This window comes from Schistocerca gregaria, chromosome 6 (genome assembly GCF_023897955.1).
Source record: "Schistocerca gregaria isolate iqSchGreg1 chromosome 6, iqSchGreg1.2, whole genome shotgun sequence".
Classification (NCBI taxonomy): Eukaryota; Metazoa; Arthropoda; class Insecta; order Orthoptera; family Acrididae; genus Schistocerca; species Schistocerca gregaria.
In genome coordinates this window covers 438,513,597-438,532,648 of record NC_064925.1, presented here as the reverse complement: position 1 = coordinate 438,532,648, position 19,052 = coordinate 438,513,597, and the positions used below count along the sequence as shown (strand labels likewise).

General features: G+C 45.8%; 1 protein-coding gene and 1 pseudogene across 1 annotated transcript in view; both read right to left on the bottom strand.

Moving 5' to 3' along the window:
• LOC126278179 (collagen alpha-1(IX) chain-like) overlaps window positions 1-19,052 on the bottom strand; it is a 1,015,797-nt gene that overhangs the window by 450,176 nt on the left and 546,569 nt on the right. The window lies entirely within an intron of this gene.
• Window positions 11,414-11,531, bottom strand: LOC126279186 (5S ribosomal RNA; annotated as a pseudogene).

Below are 19,052 nucleotides of genomic sequence, written 5' to 3'. Positions count from 1 at the left end.
TTTTATACCTACTCCGAATTCACTTTTGTTTCCTTCACTGCTTGCTCAATATACAGATTGAATAACATCGGGGAGAGGCTACAACCCTGTCTCACCCCCTTCCCAACCACTGCTGCCCTTTCATGCCCCTCGACTCTTATAACTGGCATCTGGTTTCTGTACCAATCGTAAATAGCCTTTCGCTCCCTGTATTTCACCCCTGCCACCTTCAGAATTTGAAAGAGAGTATTCCAGTCAACAATGAAATATTATAGTAAAAAGAATAAAGACAGACAAATCAACTAAACATTATTCTTCTTGAAACAGAACAGGAAGTATTTTGTTTCTCACAGAGAGCAGATTTTAAAAATATAATTTCTGTCCTAATGAACGAAAATATGACAATAAATAACGCTATAAGGAAATTCAATACGAAATACACACCAAGAAGTGGCGCCACATCAGCCGTTACCATTCTATCCAAAGTCAAAGCCGCAAATTAACCCGTTTTTCTATGTTTGTCATTCCTCTCCTGTGTTTATCATGTCTCACAACTGAATGACGTGGGTTTGTATCGACACTAGTCACGATGAGAGGCGATGAGAATTTTGCCATTCATGTTTGGAAAGTAATTTCTCAATTTATAGTGAGGAAGAAGAGAGCACGAGCAGCGAGAATCGGGTGGCAGGAATGGAAGTGTGAATGAACTCTGTCAGATAACTCGGTAACGCGTAGCCATAATCGGCTGAGTTACGGCGAGTCAGATAAAGTCAAGCAGATAGGGGTACTTGTGGCGCTAAAGATGAAACGGCATTAATAGGTTGCAGGGCAACAGCTCGCGTAAACAAGTTGGCGATGGGGCAGAAGGTTAAAAATTTTCACACAGAAGTATCGGATTAGTAGTCAGATGGTGAAACCTACTGCAGTGTCACGTCATGCACTGTTATAATCGAACCAATCTATAGGGTGTTTTCAAAAGATCCATTCAATTTCACTAGACCATATCTTGAAACTGGGAACATTTTTCGTCTTCTACACAGGTTACGTAGTTTTTTATTTCTAGGATAACCGTCCGATTTTACGAGTATTCGCTGGACGCAGTCAAAGAATCAGACGTCAGTCAATCTCGTTTCATACTTTAGCGAGATTATGTGGAATAGCTCCATACACAGCTGATGCCATTCTGCGTCGCAGTTCACTCAGATTTGGTGGAAGGGGAGCCACGTACAAAAAATCAAAACGATTAAGGTAAAAAGTGCTATTTTTTGATACGTTTATATGTATATGTTACTAGCAGATTTGGGCGTCATTTGTCCTATTGTTTCATTTAGCAGCTTTTTGCCATACGAACTTTGTCAAGAGCATCCATTAAGAATTTCAATTTAGCCATTAACAAACTCTATCATTGCCATTTCCTTAAATCTGAAACAAAGTGTTCCGACTTTATGTAGCATGGATGATATCTCAAAACTCACTTTCTTTTCCGGCACTGGGGTAGGCAAAACGTTTTTGCGTTGACTTCCAACTAGTGTGAACGCAACATAATGTGGCAGTGACGGCGCGTTCCGTTTTGTTCCGTTGACGCCCAGTTTGCATCGGCCTTTAATCTGTCAGGAAGTTTCAAATCAGCGCCCACTCCACTGCAGAATGAGTGACTCATTCCCAAAAAATGAAACTCTTACTGTGCCACTCTATCTTACACAGAAGCGCCAAAGAAACTGGTATAGGCATGTTGTTGTTGTTGTCTTCAGCCCTGAGACTGGTTTGATGCAGCTCTAGATGCTACTCTATCCTGTGCAAGCTTCTTCATCTCCCAGTACCTACTGCAACCTACACCCTCTGAATCTGCTTAGTGTACTCATCTCTTGGTCTCCCTCTACGATTTTTACCCTCCACACTGCCCTCCAATACCAAATTGGTGATCCCTTGATGCCTCAGAACATGTCCTACCAACCGATCCCTTCTTCTGGTCAAGTTGTGCCACAAACTTCTCTTCTCCCCAATCCGATTCAATACTTCCTCATTAGTTATGTGATCTACCCATCTAATCTTCAGCATTCTTCTGTAGCACCACATTTCTAAAGCTTCTATTCTCTTCTTGTCCAAACTATTTATCGTCCATGATTCACTTCCATAAATGGCTACACTCCATACAAATACTTTCAGAAATGACTTCCTGACACTTAAATCTATACTCGATGTTAACATACTTCTCTTCTTCAGAAACGCTTTCCTTGCCATTGCCAGTCTACATTTTATATCCTCTCTACTTCGACCATCATCAGTTATTTTGCTCCCCAAATAGCAAAACTCCTTTACTACTTTAAGTGTCTCATTTCCTAATCTAATTCCTTCAGCATCACCCGACTTAATTCGACTACATTCCATTATCCTCGTTTTGCTTTTGTTGATGTTCATATTGTACCATGATTTCAAGACAATGTTCATTCCGCACAACTGCTCTTCCAAGTCCTTTGCTGCCTCTGGCAGAATTACAATGTCATCGGCGAACCTTAAAGTTTTTATTTCTTCTTCATGGATTTTCACACCTACTCAGAACTTTTCTTTTGTTTCCTTTACTGCTTGCTCAATATACAGATTGAATAACATCTGGGAGAGGCTACAACCCTGTCTCATCCCCTTCCCAACCACTGCTTCCCTTTCGTGCCCCTCGACTCTTATAACTGGCATCTGGTTTCTGTACAAATTGTAAGTAGCCTTTCGCTCCCTGTATTTTACCCCTGCCACCTTCAGAATTTGAAAGAGAGTATTCCAGTCAACATTGTCAAAAGCTTTCTCCAAGTCTACAAATGCTAGAAACGTAGGTTTGCCTTTTCTTAATCTTTCTTATAAGATAAGTCGTAAGGTCAGTATAGCCTCACGTGTTCCAACATTTCTACGAAATCCAAAATGATCCTCCCCGAGATCCGCATCTACCAGTTTTTCCATTCGTCTGTAAAGAATTCGCGTTAGTATTTTGCAGCTGTGACTTATTAAACTGACAGTTCGGTAATTTTCACATCTGTCAGCACCTGCTTTCTTTGGGATTGGAATTATTATATTTTTCTTGAAGTCTGAGGGTATTTCACCTGTCTCATACATCTTGCTCACCAGCTGATAGAGTTTTGTCAGGACTGGCTCTCCCAAGGCCGTCAGTAGTTCTAATGGAATGTTGTCCACTCCGGGGGCCTTATTTCGACTCAGGTCTTTCAGTGCTCTGTCAAACTCTTCACGCAGTATCTTACCTCCCATTTCGTCTTCATCTACATCCTCTTCCATTTCCATAATGTTGTTCTCAAGTACATCGCCCTTGTATAAACCTTCTATATACTCCTTCCACCTTTCTGCCTTCCCTTCTTTGCTTAGAACTGGGTTGCCATCTGAGGTCTTGATATTCATACACGTGGTTCTCTTCTCTCCAAAGGTCTCTTTAATTTTCCTGTAGGCAGTATCTATCTTACCCTTAGTGAGATAAGCTCCTACATCCTTACATTTGTCCTTTAGCCATACCTGCTTAGCCATTTTGCACTTCCTGTCGATCTCATTTTTGAGACGTTTGTATTCCTTTTTGCCTGTTTCATCTGCTGCATTTTTATATTTTCTCCTTTCATCAATTAAATTCAATGTTTCTTCTGTTACCCAAGGATTTGTAGCAGCCCTCGTCTTTTTACCTACTTTATCCTCTTCTGCCTTCACTACTTTATCCCTTAGAGCTACCCATTCTTCTTCTACTGTGTTTCTTTCCCCCATTGCTGTCAATTGTTTCCTTATGCTCTCCTTGAGACTCTGTACAACCTCTGGTTCTTTCAGCTTATCCAGATCCCATGTCCTTAAATTTCCACCTTTTTGCAGTTTCTTCAGTTTTAATCTACAGGTCATAACCAATAGATTGTGGTCAGAGTCCACATCTGCCCCTGGAAAAGTCATACAATTTAAAACCTGATCCTGGTATAGGCATGCGCATTCAAATACAGAGATACGTAACAGGCAGAATACGGCCCTGCGGTCGGCAACGCCTATATAAGACAAGTGTCTGATGCAGTTGTTAGATTGGTTACCGTTGCTATAATGGCAGGTTATCAAGATTTAAGTGAGTTTAAACGTGGTGTAATAGTCGGCGCACGGACGATGGGACACCGCATCTCCGCCGCTCGGGATTAGCCGAGCGGTTTTGGGCGCTGCAGTCATGGACTGTGCGGCTGGTCCCGGCGAAGGTTCGAGTTCTCTCTCGGGCATTGGTGTGTGTGTTTGTCTTAAGGATAATTTAGGTTAAGTAGTGTGTAACCTTAGGTACTGATGACCTTAGCAGTTAAGTCCCATAAGATTTCATACATACACAGCATCTCCGAGGTAACGATGAAGTAGGGATTTTCCGGTAGAATCATTTCACGAGTGTACCGTGAATATGAGGAATCTCCGACATCGCTGCGGCCGCAAAAGGATCCTGCGAGAACGGGACCAACGATAACTGAAGAGAATCTTTCAACGTGACAGAAGTGCAACCCTTCTGCAAACTGCTGCAGATTTCAAAGCTGGGCCATCAACAAGTGTCAGCGTGCGAACCATTCAACGAAACATCACCGATATGGGCTTGATTAGCCGAAGGCTCACTCGTGTGCCCTTGATGATGGCACGACACAAAACTTTTCGCCTTTTGTAGGCTCGTCAGCACCGACATTGGACTGTTGATGAACCGAAACATACTGCCTGGGTCGGAGTAGTCTCGTTTCAAATTGTATCGATCGGATGGACGAATACGGGTAGGGAGACAACCTCATGAATCCATGAACCCTGCATGTCTGCAGGCGACTGTTCAGGCTGGTGGATGCTCTGTAATGGTGTGGGGCGTGTGCAATTGGAGTGATATGTGACCCCTGATACATTTAGATACGACTCTGATAACTGCCACGTACGTAAGGATCCTGTCTGATCACCTCCGTCCATTCATGTCCATTGAGCGTTCCGAAGGACTTGCGCAATTCCAGCAGGGCAATGCGACACCCCAGACGTCCAGAATTGCTACAGAGCGGCTCCAGGAACAGTCTTCTGAGTTTAAACACATCCGCTGGCCACCAAACTCCCAAGACATGAACATTATTGAGCACATCTGGGATGCCTTGCAATATGCTGTCCAGTAGAGATCTCCACCACCTCTTACTCTTATCAATTTACGGGAAGTCCTGCAGGAATCGTGGTGTCAATTCCCCCCATATTGCTTCAGACATTAGTCGAGTCCATGATACGTCGTTTTGCGGCATCTGTGTGTGCTCGCGGGGACCAAACGAGGTATTAGGTAGGTGTATCAGTTTCTTCGGCTCTTCAGTGTATACCCATGGACAATAACAGAGGAATAGTCCTCATTTGTTTACTGCATTCTGAACGTGTTTTATAACAGGACGTGCTTCACAGTACTGGAGATGAACAAGTGCTCATAGCTTTTGTGATATGTGTTTTATAGGTAAAAGGAAAAACCTTATTGAATATTATTCTGCCATAAAAGGGTAACTAGTTTACTGTTAAATCGATATTAAGAGATTTACCTATTCATCTTGTAGTTCGAAGCGTTTCACAGTGCTCCGTGAAGGACGATCAGGCGAATTACCGCTGTGAGGGTACACTTTGGAATTTCACTTGACTCGCAGCAGCGTGAGGAGGCAGAGGGATTTAATACTGGCTCTTACGGGCGGCACGTTCTCCTCTGAAAACCGGCTGCGCCGCGCGCGGCGTGGTACTTTGCTCGCAGATAATAATCGCGAGACTTACGGCCCAGTATTCCTCTTTTTAACAGCGGCCGGGTGCGAGAAAGCCGAGCCGGATTTTTATGCAAAGTAAACGCGGGCGGGCAACGCGATCTCTCGCGCGAAACAGCCTGCGAGGGACGACGGGTGAAAAGCGCGCCACAAAGTAGAGGCACCGGAGGTAAAGGAGGCTGTGGAGGGAGGCCTGGTGGGAGGGCTCAGGGGGTGGTGGCGGGGGACCGAGAAGGAGCAAAGGCTATCAGCGAAATCGCGATGCGACCCTGCGATAGCGAGCGGCACGATCTCGCGCGGAGGAGTGTGTGCAGATAACAGCCCGACACCGACGCACACCCCGACGCCTGCTGTTCGTGTTTGTCGGCGCGACAACGACGTGCCAATGGAGCCAGCTGAGACTCCTTTTATAGTCGCTTTTAATCGATTCACACGACGCTTTCAGGCGAAAGCGATTCATGGGCCAGGTAATTGGAAACAAGTTCTCGCGCTCCACCAATGGCCACTGGGTCCAGCCAAATGATGCAACACTTTTCTTTTTTACTCCTCTCGTCTGTTTACGAACGTTGTTGCACATCTATAGGAATTTAATGTGTTATTCTTCTTATTATTATTTTAGGACACAAATAACAACAGTAGCCGGCCGGAGTGGCCGAGCGGTTCTAGGTGGTACAGTCTGGAACCGTGCGACCGCTACGGTCGCAGGTTCGAATCCTGCCTCGGGCATGGATGTGTGTGATGTCCTTAGGTTAGTTAGGCTTAAGTAGTTCTAAGTTGTAGGGGACTGATGACCTCAGATGTTAAGTCCCATAGTGCTCAGATCCATTTAAACCATTTTTTTAACAACAGTAAACACAGCAGACGAATTCACTATGCTGAATTTCGTACGTTAACATAAGGCGGACATTTTACCGAGCGATGTGGCGCAATGGTTAGCCCACTAAACTCGATTTCGAGAGGACTACGGTTCAGATTCGTGCCCGGCCAACTAGCTTTAAGTTTTCCGTGATTTCTCTAAATTACTTCTACATCTACATCTACATATATACTCTGCTAGCCACCAAGCGGTGTGTGGCGGAGGGATTTGCGCCAGAGTTATAAACCCCCCCCTCCCCTCTCTGTTCCACTCGCGGATCGCGCGAGGGAAAAACGACTGTCTGAATGCCTCAGTACGAGCTTATATTTCCCTTATCTTTGAATAGTGATCATTGCGCGATCTGAAAGAAGTTGGTGGCAATAATATATGCTCTACATCCTCGGTGAAGATCCGATTTCGGAATTTAGTGAGCAGCTCCTTCTGTTTAGCGCGCCGTCTATCTGCAAGTGTGTCCCACTTCAAACTTTCTATGAGATTTGTAACGCTCTCGCGATGGCTAAATGTACCAGTCACGAATCTTGCCGCTCTTCTTTGGACCTTCTCAATCTCTTGAATCAGACCCAACTTACCAGTTCCATACAGACGAACAATACTCCAAGACTGGACGAACTGTAAGCAATTTCCTTTGTTGGAGGACTGCATCGCTTCAGGATTCTACCAATAAACGGCAATCTAGAGTTCGCCTTACCCGTTACTTGTGTAAACTGATCATTCCATTTGAGATCATTTCGAATTGTCACAGCCAGATACTTGACGGACGTTACCGCTTCCAAAGACTGGGCATTTATTTTGTAATCGTACTTAAGACAAATGCCGGAACAGTTCTTGGACATGGATTCCGCCTTTTTGCAGACATACTGCTTTTCCTTTTTACCCAAACATGTTTCAGCACGTCTGTGTATCCTCAGTGGGATTTTGTTTATTGAAACGTGATTTTACGTTACATGTTTTTGCAGGACCAACTAATAGCTTGTCACGTTTTGTTGTGACTGCTCTTTGTTATTTTGCGTTCTGGGTACACTGCACACACGTATCACTGTGCTTTGTGTAACTTCGTCCTTCATAAACGTTTTTTTACTTCGGAACGTTCCCTTTGAAAGGACACAGCCAGTATATTTCCAAATCCTTTCCTAATCCGAGCTTGTGCTCCATCTCTAACGACCCTCTTAGTCGACGGAACGTTAAATACTAACTTTTAAATGAGAACCTCTTAGGTTAGGCTTTACCGTGACTGTTACTGATATCGAATGAAACAACAAGTTTTGTGTTACAAGTCACGGTTTATTTATATTCATAATGTTTTTCAACGGTTTAAATCTTCATCATCAGGTAGATTTATATGTACATATGTTTGTATACATGCAGTGTCTGTTTTTTTTTCGGAAATATCCAAAAGAACAGACACCATTTTGATCCTGCAGCTTCATCAAGACACAAAGGAATCAAATACATAAATGTGTGTGATGCCTTAGGTTAGTTAGCTTTAAGTGGTTCTAAGTTCTAGGGGACTGATGACCTCCGATGCTAAGTTCCATAGTGCTCAGAGCCATCTGAACCATTTGAGCATATTGCCATACAATTCCTAGAGCTCTGGATGTTTGCCAATGAAAGTATGAATATACTTTATGTGCATCTCGAGGTATTCATTCTTCGTCAAGACAGGACAGCCTGATATTACGGTCACAGAATGTACTCCACGATATCGACTTCTGTCTTTATTTCTCATAGCGGAGATTACACTGTTGGAGAGAGAGAAATCTGCTCCACACTAAATCCAACTTTCTCTAGAGCAGACCTGGTGGCTGGTAAGTTTTTACAGAGCTTAATGCTACAACCGGCAATATGCCTAAACACAACAAAAATATTAAAACAAATGAGCGTAACTCAGTTATTTGAAACAGAAATTGTTCTTAGACAAGTAAGCAGCTTGTCATCCTTACTGCTTAACTGTGTTTTAGAAAAGAAAAACAAGCAAATGGTTCAAATGGCTCTGAGCACTATGGGACTTAACATCTGAGGTCACCACCCCTAGACTTGGAACTACTTGAACCTAACTAACCTAAGGACGTCACACACATCCATGCCCGAGGCAGGATTCGAACCTGTGACAGTAGTAGCAGCGCCGTTCCGGACTGAAGAGCCTAGAACCGCTCGGCCACAGCGGCCGGCGAAAAACAAGCATCTCGAACTCGGAACTGAAGAAATCACAAAACTGAACCAATAATTCAGTAAGGAAACCAAATAGAATTAAGGTAATTGCCTAGCTTTTGGAAACTATTTTGCAATAATTTCAGAAAATCTGACACAGTGTCCCTAAAATAAACCTGGAAAGAAGAACCAATAGAATTGGTCTCAGAATTTCAGCTGAAAAAAAAACGTTTCATGAAAAATGTGACAATAATGAAAAATGTCAAAATGCATCAAAATGTATACAAACACAAACAGAAGAAATACAGCGAGTCAGTAAATTTAAATACCTTGGAGAAACCATACAGCAGAATCCACTACAAAAATTTGCAATAGATGTAAGCGTTAGTGAAATGAAAATAGCAAATCATTTAACTAAAAGTGTTTATAATTGGAAATTCATCTATGAAAATCTATAGCGTGCTGCGTGCTGGAGTGTAATGTCTCCGAAATTTTTAGGTGAAAACTCTTTTTTAAATAAAGCAAATGTGACTAGAATGCTACATATTTGTTCTTCATGTCTACATATTTATTTCTCAACATAATCAACGTGGCGAAGAACCCATTTCTCCCAACGTGAGACCAGTTTGTTGATACAGTTACTGCAGAACGTTTGACTTTGTTGATGCAGCTACAGCCTCACTTCTGCTTGCAACGCCTCATCGCTATGAAAGTGAACTCTTCGGACGTGTCCTCTAAGTTTTCGGAAGAGAAAATAGTCGGATGGCGCCAAGTCGGAACTGTATGGAAGATGATCGGTGACAGTGAACCCAAGGCTTCGGAGTGTTACTGATGTGTGTGTGGTCTGGCATTGTCACGCGGAAGGAGAGGGTGCTCCATGTGTGAATGTACTCTTCAGATCTATAGCTAGATTTTAGCACACTGTTTCTCACGGACCGAAGTAGTTACGTTGCACACGGCCATGTTACACGCTGCAATTCGGAGCCCTCTAGCGGCAGAGGGTGCAAGGATATACACTCCTGGAAATGGAAAAAAGAACACATTGACACCGGTGTGTCAGACCCACCATACTTGCTCCGGACACTGCGAGAGGGCTGTACAAGCAACGATCACACGCACGGCACAGCGGACACACCAGGAACCGCGGTGTTGGCCGTCGAATGGCGCTAGCTGCGCAGCATTTGTGCACCGCCGCCGTCAGTGTCAGCCAGTTTGCCGTGGCATACGGAGCTCCATCGCAGTCTTTAACACTGGTAGCATGCCGCGACAGCGTGGACGTGAACCGTATGTGCAGTTGACGGACTTTGAGCGAGGGCGTATAGTGGGCATGCGGGAGGCCGGGTGGACGTACCGCCGAATTGCTCAACACGTGGGGCGTGAGGTCTCCACAGTACATCGATGTTGTCGCCAGTGGTCGGCGGAAGGTGCACGTGCCCGTCGACCTGGGACAGGACCGCAGCGACGCACGGATGCACGCCAAGATCGTAGGATCCAACGCAGTGCCGTAGGGGACCGCACCGCCACTTCCCAGCAAATTAGGCACACTGTTGCTCCTGGTGTATCGGCGAGAACCATTCGCAATCGTCTCCATGAAGCTGGGCTACGGTCCCGCACACCGTTAGGCCGTCTTCCGCTCACGCCCCAACATCGTGTAGCCCACCTCCCGTGGTGTCGCGACAGGCGTGAATGGAGGGACGAATGGAGACGTGTCGTCTTCAGCGATGAGAGTCGCTTCTGCCTTGGTGCCAATGATGGTCGTATGCGTGTTTGGCGCCGTGCAGGTGAGCGCCACAATCAGGACTGCATACGACCGAAGCACACAGGGCCAACACCCCGCATCATGGTGTGGGGAGCGATCTCCTACACTGGCCGTACACCTCTGGTGATCGTCGAGGGGACACTGAATAGTGCACGGTACATCCAAACCGTCATCAAACCCATCGTTCTACCATTCCTAGACCGGCAAGGGAACTTGCTGTTCCAACAGGACAATGCAGGTCCGAATGTATCCCGTGCAACCCAACTTGCTCTAGAAGGTGTAAGTCAAGTACCGTGGCCAGCAAGATCTCCGGATCTGTCCCCCATTGAGCATGTTTGGGACTGGATGAAGCGTCGTCTCACGCGGTCTGCACGTCCAGCACGAACGCTGGTCCAACTGAGGCGCCAGGTGGAAATGGCATGGCAAGCGGTTCCACAGGACTACATCCAGCATCTCTACGATCGTCTCCATGGGAGAATAGCAGCCTGCATTGCTGCGAAAGGTGGATATACACTGTACTAGTGCCGACATTGTGCATGCTCTGTTGCCTGTGTCTTTGTGCCTGTGGTTCTGTCAGTGTGACATGTGATGTATCTGACCCCAGGAATGTGTCAATAAAGTTTCCCCTTCCTGGGACAATGAATTCACGGTGTTCTTATTTCAATTTCCAGGAGTGTAGTTATGAAGAATGAAAAAAAAGAGACTCCGTCTTCAGGCCACGAGTGGCCTACCGCTACCATCCGACCGCCGTATCACCCTCGGTGGAGGATGCGGATAGAAGGGGCGTGGGGTCAGCACAGCGCTCTCCCGGTCGTAAGATGGTATTCTTGACCGAAGCCGCTATTATTCGGTCAGGTAGCCCCTCAATTGGCATCACGAGGCTAAGTGCACCCCAAAAAATGGCAACAGCCCATGGCAATTTCGATGGTCACCCATCCAAGTTCCGACCACGCCCGACAGCGCTTAACGTCGGTGATCTCACGGGAACCGGTGTAACCACTGCGGCAAGGCCGTTGCCTTATGAAGAATAACGTTTGTTTCATTTAAAGGGTTTGAGTTTTCGTATAAAAAATTTGGGTGTATTGTTTTTCAGAAAGCCCTCGTAAAATCCTGAAACACTAACCACAATGGAAAGAGCAGGATGTTCGTATTCATAAGACTGTTTAAAATGAGCTGCAAGCAGAGCAGAATACAGATCCCTTAAAGAGAAACTAATACACTCCTGGAAATTGAAATAAGAACACCGTGAATTCATTGTCCCAGAAAGGGGAAACTTTATTGACACGTTCCTGGGGTCAGATACATCACATGATCACACTAACAGAACCACAGGCACATAGACACAGGCAACAGAGCATGCACAATGTCGACACTAGTACAGTGTATATCCACCTTTCGCAGCAATGCAGGCTGGTATTCTCCCATGGAGACGATCGTAGAGATGCTGGATGTAGTCCTGTGGAACGGCTTGCCATGCCATTTCCACCTGGCGCCTCAGTGGGACCAGCGTTCGTGCTGGACGTGCAGACCTCGTGAGACGACGCTGCATCCAGTCCCAAACATGCTCAATGGGGGACAGATCCGGAGATCTTGCTGGCCACGGTACTTGACTTACACCTTCTAGAGCACGTTGGGTGGCACGGGATACATTCGGACCTGCATTGTCCTGTTGGAACAGCAAGTTACCTTGCCGGTCTAGGAATGGTAGAACGATGGGTTCGATGACGGTTTGGATGTACCGTGCACTATTCAGTGTCCCCTCGACGATCACCAGAGGTGTACGGCCAGTGTAGGAGATCGCTCCCCACACCATGATGCCGGGTGTTGGCCCTGTGTGTTTCGGTCGCATGCAGTCCTGATTTTGGCGCTCACCTGCACGGCGCCAAACACGCATACGACCACCATTGGCACCAAGGCAGAAGCGACTCTCATCGCTGAAGACGACACGTCTCCATTCGACCCTCCATTCACGCCTGTCGCGACACCACTGGAGGCGGGTTGCACGATGTTGGGGCGTGAGCGGAAGACGGCCTAACGGTGTGCGGGACCGTAGCCCAGCTTCATGGAGACGGTTGCGAATGGTCCTCGCCGATACCACAGGAGCAACAGTGTCCCTAATTTGCTGGGAAGTGGCGGTGCGGTCCCCTACGGCACTGCGTAGGATCCTACGGTCTTGGCGTGCATCCGTGCGTCGCTGCGGTTCGGTCCCAGGTCGACGGGCACGTGCACCTTCCGCCGACCACTGGCGACAACATCGATGTACTGTGGAGACCTCACGCCCCACGTGTTGAGCAATTCGGCGGTACGTCCACCCGGCCTCCCGCATGCCCACTATACGCCCTCGTCAAAGTCCGTCAACTGCACATACGGTTCACGTCCACGCTTTCGCGGCATCCTACCACTGTTAAAGACTGCAATGGAGCTCCGTATGCCACGGCAAACTGGCTGACACTGACGGCGGCGGTGCACAAATGCTGCGCAGCTAGCGCCATTCGACGGCCAACACCGCGGTTCCTGGTGTGTCCGCTGTGCCGTGCGTGTGATCGTTGCTTGTACAGCCCTCTCGCCCGGAGCAAGTATGGTGGGTCTGACACACCGGTGTCAATGTGTTCTTTTTTCCATTTCCAGGAGTGTATGTGTAGAACGAACGATAGATGGTTGTAAAATACAAGTAATGAGATATATCAAAATACACAGAAACTTTCAGAAGATGAGACGAATGAAAATACATAGAAACCATCAGAAGCAATGGAAAAGTGTACGTTAATCATCTTTGGATACATGACACTGAATGAGAATAGGCTGTATTCCTGTATATCTGGAAAAGAAATCGTCTTCACAAAAGAACTAGATGGATGGACAGAAAGAAATTTATTTAAGAATAAAATACAAAATTTAGAAGTCTTTCAAGGCAGAATAAATAAGAATTCACAAACAACATATATAGACAAAAGGAGAAGACAGTGTGGGGGTAAGGTGGAGCAATACAGGAAAATAGGAAAAAAACAAAGGAAGAAGAGGAACTGAAGCTGTTACATGATCCTAGCTGTCCAACACGAAGAGTTAAAAAATAAGCATATTAAAAATTAAATGTGCTATGGTATTGTTGGCTGGGAAAATCTACGGGATGGATTCAGCTGCTGAGTCGGGAAGGCTGTTCTTCCACTGCGCACACTGACCCCTTTTCTTGCAGATATATGTATTTGTGGAGTGTGGGTGAGTGTAATGGATGCTTGCATATTGTTATGTTTGTATCGTGTGATGGTGGTGGTGGTGACGATGATGATGATAATGAAGAAGGGAGAGTGTGAAAGCCGGTGCCGTATATAGCCTACTCGTCTGGAATGGCAACACGGGAGGGGGTGCGCCGAGCTTAACGCCGCCCCCCCCCCCCCCCCTTCCGATGGTCTGATCTTCTCTAACAGTGTCGTATGTCCTTACGTGACACTGCAGAAATGTTTGGAATTAAAGCAGGGCTTTCGTCGAAAGACTGTTGGTTAGGAACTGTACATCTCCAAGTTATCACCTCTCCCCCCTTACCGATCAAATACTGGCACTAAAAATTTGACCAAGTAGTATTTCCTACTCCTTACCAGAAGTCACAACTGCAACAACAGCGATATAGCGATATTGTAGGTTTTTCTTCTTCTTTTGTGTCATTGGTCATCTGACCAGCGAATGCGGCCCACCAGAATTCCTTTCCTGCGTAACCTCTTCACATCACTGGCACCTGTACCCTACGTCCTCATTTATGTATTGGATGTATTCTAATTTCTGTCTTCCCATACAGCTTTTACCTTCTTTAGCTCCCTCTAGTACCATGGAGGTATTTCCCTGATGGCGTAAAACATGTCCTGTCATTCAGTGCCTACTACTTGTCAGTGTTTTCCATATGTTTGTTCTTTCGCCGTTTCTGCGCAGCATTTCTTCATACGAGGGTCACTCCAAAAGAAATGCACACTATTTTTGTAAAATTACAGTTTCCATTCTGCATGTGTGAAAGTTTTACAGTGTGTAGATACATCCTTCCCACTTGTTTTCAAACTTAGTTCAACCTTATGAAAAAGTTTATTTAAATAACCGCTACCAGTCACAAAATTTGTTACTACTGTATTATTTATTGAGCAACATGTTTCGGGGAATACCCCATCTTCAGGCTCAAAGGCCTTACAAAAACATATTTTAACATTAAAGTCATATTAAAGCCTTTTATAAGAGCTGTTGGTGTCTTTGTTCTTCAGGCGCCTGAAGAACAAAGACACCAACAGCTCTTATAAAAGGCTTTAATATGACTTTAATGTTAAAATATGTTTTTGTAAGGCCTTTGAGCCTGAAGATGGGGTATTCCCCGAAACATGTTGCTCAATAAATAATACAGTAATAACAAATTTTGTGACTGGTAGCGGTTATTTAAATAAACTTTTTCATAATTTTTGATACAGTCACGGTCGAAATATAGTCATAATGGCTTTAAATTGTTAGTTCAACCTGTTACCGTGAGTGGCGCTGTCACAGCATGTCTTCAAGATGGCTACTACACTTGACGTTAATCAGAAGCAACGTGCTGTCATAGAATTCCTGTGCTGTGAAAACGAGGCAGTGGGAAACATCCCCAAGAGGTTGAAAAAGGTGTATGGAGATGCTGCTGTCGATCGCAGTACAGTTAGTCGGTGGCCAAGCAGGTTACGTGATGAAAGTGGGCACGGCAATATTGAGGATTGTCCTCGCAGCGGCAGTCGTACTGCACACACTCCAGACAATGTGCAGAGAGTTAACGAATTGGTGACTGCTGACAGCCGCATCACAGTGAACGAATTGTCGCGCTTTGTTGTGATAGGGGAAGGAAGTGTTTGCAGAATACTGAAAGTGTTGGCGTTAAAAAAGGTTTATGTCAGGTGGGTTCCCAGGATGATAACAGTGGCCCACAAAGAAACAAGAAAAACGGTTTGCAGCGAACTTTTGGAACAGTACGAGAATGGTGGAGATGAATTTCTTGGAAGAATTTTTCACCAGAGGCGAAGAGGCAATCAATGGAGTGGTATCATGCAAATTGACCCAAGAAAAAAAAAATGAAAACCGCACCTTCTGCTGTAAAGGTTAGGGCTACGGTGTTTTTCGATTCCGAAGGACTCTTGCTTGTGGATATCATGCCATTATTAAATTCTGATGCATATGTGACGACACTGAAGAAACTTCAAGCTCGACTGAGTCGTGTTCGACCACATTGGCAAAAGCAGGATGTATTACTATTGCACAACAATGTACGATCACATGTCAGTCAAAAAACCATGGAAGCGATCACAAAAGTCGGGTGAACAACACTGAAACACCCACCTCACCGTACTGACCTGGCTCCATGTGACTATCATCTCTTTGGAAAACTGAAAGACTCTCTTCACGGAACAAGGTTTGAATTTGATGACTCCCTTGTGCACGCTGCCAAACAGTGGCTCCAACACGTTGGTCCAGAATTTTACCGTGCGGGTATACAGGCGCTGGTTCACAAGACGGCGTAAGGCAGTTGAGAGGTATGGAAATTATGTGGAGAAATGAAAATATTGTTCCTAAAGGATGTATCTACACTTTGTAAAACTTTCAAACATGTAGAGTAAAATATGGATTAAAAAAATAGTGTGCATTTCTTTTCGAGCGGCCCTCGTAATTTACTTATCAGACCACTTTATTTTCAACATTCTTCTGCAGCACCACGTTTTAAATGCTACGGGTCTCCTACGTTCCGATTTTCCCACATTACCATACAATGCTGTGCTCCAAATGTACATTCTCAGTAATTTCTTCCCCGAATTAAGACTTCTGTCTGGTGTTAGACTTCTCTTGACTACGTCTGACCTTTATTTACAGCCGGCCGCGGTGGTCTCGCGGTTCTAGGCGCGCAGTCCGGAACCGTGCGACTGCTACGGTCGCAGGTTCGAATCCTGCCTCGGGCATGGATGTGTGTGGTGTCCTTAGGTTAGTTAGGTTTAAGTAGTTCTAAGTTCTAGGGGACTAATGACCACAGCAGTTGAGTCCCATAGTGCTCAGAGCCATTTGAACCATTTTTTTTTCTTTATTTACAGTCCAAGTAGACTCGAAACGAGGTCAGCTTTACTCATTGCAGCGAAGAAAAATTAGGAACGGGATAGGACCCGACTGCGTGGAAGCCGTTTCCAGTTTCTGCGGGACAGTAGCGGTGTCGGCGCAGCCGCCGTCTGACGGCGTCGTAACTCTGCCGGAGACGATGCGAGTGGGCGCCCTACGGAGACGAGACGGGCTTCCGCGTCCCGTAAAGCCGGCCACTCGCTTATTTATGAGAACAAGGACGCCCCCGACACGGGCATCGATCCGGTTCCGGAGGCGCGTAGGCGGCAGACCCATCAACACACTGCGCCCGCAGCCGGGGGCCGTCGATTCGTCACCACGTGCGGCTCTTACGTCTAACCGATTCGCCCTCATCCAAGGACTAGCTGCTAAGTCTATACAAGTTAATGAGTAATCTCCACCAGGATCTGGCTCAGGAAGGCAAAGCGGGACTCCCGAATTTGACCACAACGTACATTTCCTTAAGTACAGGACACAATGACACAATTTTAATTACTTTCTAGTGATGAAAGGGATGATAGTGGCATTGAAAATGGGGATGACACGCGTACAGCTGAAATACTAAACACCTGAAACTTCCTGGCAGATTAAAACTGTGTGGCGGACCGAGACTCGAACTCAGGACCTTTGCCTTTCACAGGCAAATGCTCTACCAACTGAGCTGTGAGGACGGGGCGTGAGTCGTACTTGGGTAGCTAAGTTTGTAGAGCACTTGCCCAAGAAAGGCAAAGGTCCCGAGTTCGAGTCTCGGTACGGCACACAGTTTTAATCTGCCAGGAAGTTTCATGTCAGCGCACACTCCGCTGCAGAGTGAAAATCTCATTCTGGACACTAAACACCTCTTTCCAAAGCTGTTTTACAGAGGAAGACCGCACTGCAGTTCCTTCTCTAAGCCCTCGCACGAAAGAAAAAATGGCTGACATCGAAATGAATGTCCAAGGAATAGAAAAGGAACTGAAATCACTCAACATAGGAAAATCCACTGGACCTGACGGGATGCCAATTCGATTCTACACAGAGTACGCGAAAGAACTTGACCCCCTCCTAACAGCCGTGTACCGCAAGTCTCTACAGGAACGGAAGGTACCAAATGATTGGAAAAGAGTACAGGTAGTTCCAGTTTTCAAGAAGGTCGTCGAGCAGATGCGCGAGGCTATAGGCCTATATCTCTGACATCGATCTGCTGTAGAATTTTGGAACATGTTTTTTGCCCGCGTATCATGTCATTTCTGGAAGCCCAGAATCTACTCTGTAGGAATCAACATTACGCTAGAATGCACGATGAAAATAACCAAAATTGACTGGGGTTTGGTGAAGAGCAATAAAAAAGGAGTGCACTATTAAAACAGTTCATAACTCTGCAGTGGCTGATCAACCCTTTTCGTTCCTTCCATTAAGCCCAACAACTGTGAGTATTTTTAACTACAGGTCATGGCTGAATGTACGCAAATTAGGAGAGATGGAGACGACCGAAATTGTGAGTGTCAATTGAACATCACTTGCTAGAGTAACGCGAGCTCTGAGAACCTATTGTAAACCTCCCTCGACTTTTAAACACCAGTCTCCTACACTTCGTACATCTTTGGCGAGTGTTGAATTTTCGTTGGTTAATCAATATTTCTCTCAAGGTTACTTCCCCCTTGGCAGTTTTCCACCAGACCCCCCTCCCCCCCCCCCCTAGATGTCCGAATGGGGGACTGATCTGGAATCTTTTACCAGTGGAGGGATCATCAATACACTGTTTCAATTACAGGCAGCATATCCTGTGGATACACTTCAAGTGTCTTTAATGCAATGATATTCATTGCCTTCTGCAGCGTCATACCCTTGACCATTCACGATTTTTCCGCGTTTTAGGGGCAGTTTCTCAGCCCAAGGGTAAGAGAGTGCTCTGAACCTCTGTCCACTCCTCCATCCTGTTTGACAAAGCCGCTAGAAGAGCAAGGGTGACTTGTTACACCGGGAGTCACTGCTCGCCATTTCTGATGATTTGTATTAAAAATTTAAGCACTGGTTGGGTTCGAACCAAGGACTGAGGACATTTTAATGCTCACCAGAATGAAACAGATATGACAAGATGAGCAGAACGTGAGGATCCTCCAGCTCTACCACACACAAGACCAGTGAAGAGATCTAGACCCAGGATGCTGTAGTCTGCTCAAAAGAGAACTTCTGAAACAGCGGCTCGCTGTTTGGGAGCAATAGCATGCAGTGTGGTGTAGGGGTTAATGTCGCTGGTAATCATGCCGCAGTTCGTTAGTTCGTACCCGGTCAACGATATTTGTTAATATTTATCATTTCTAGAAGGTTCTTCATGTTTTTTTATTTTTATAATGTATACTGGAGTATTCTTCCGCCCCTGGTAGCTGAGAGCCCATCGCGACGGAATGTCATACCTAACGGGCCGGGTTCCATTCCCGGCTGGGTCGGAGATTTTCTC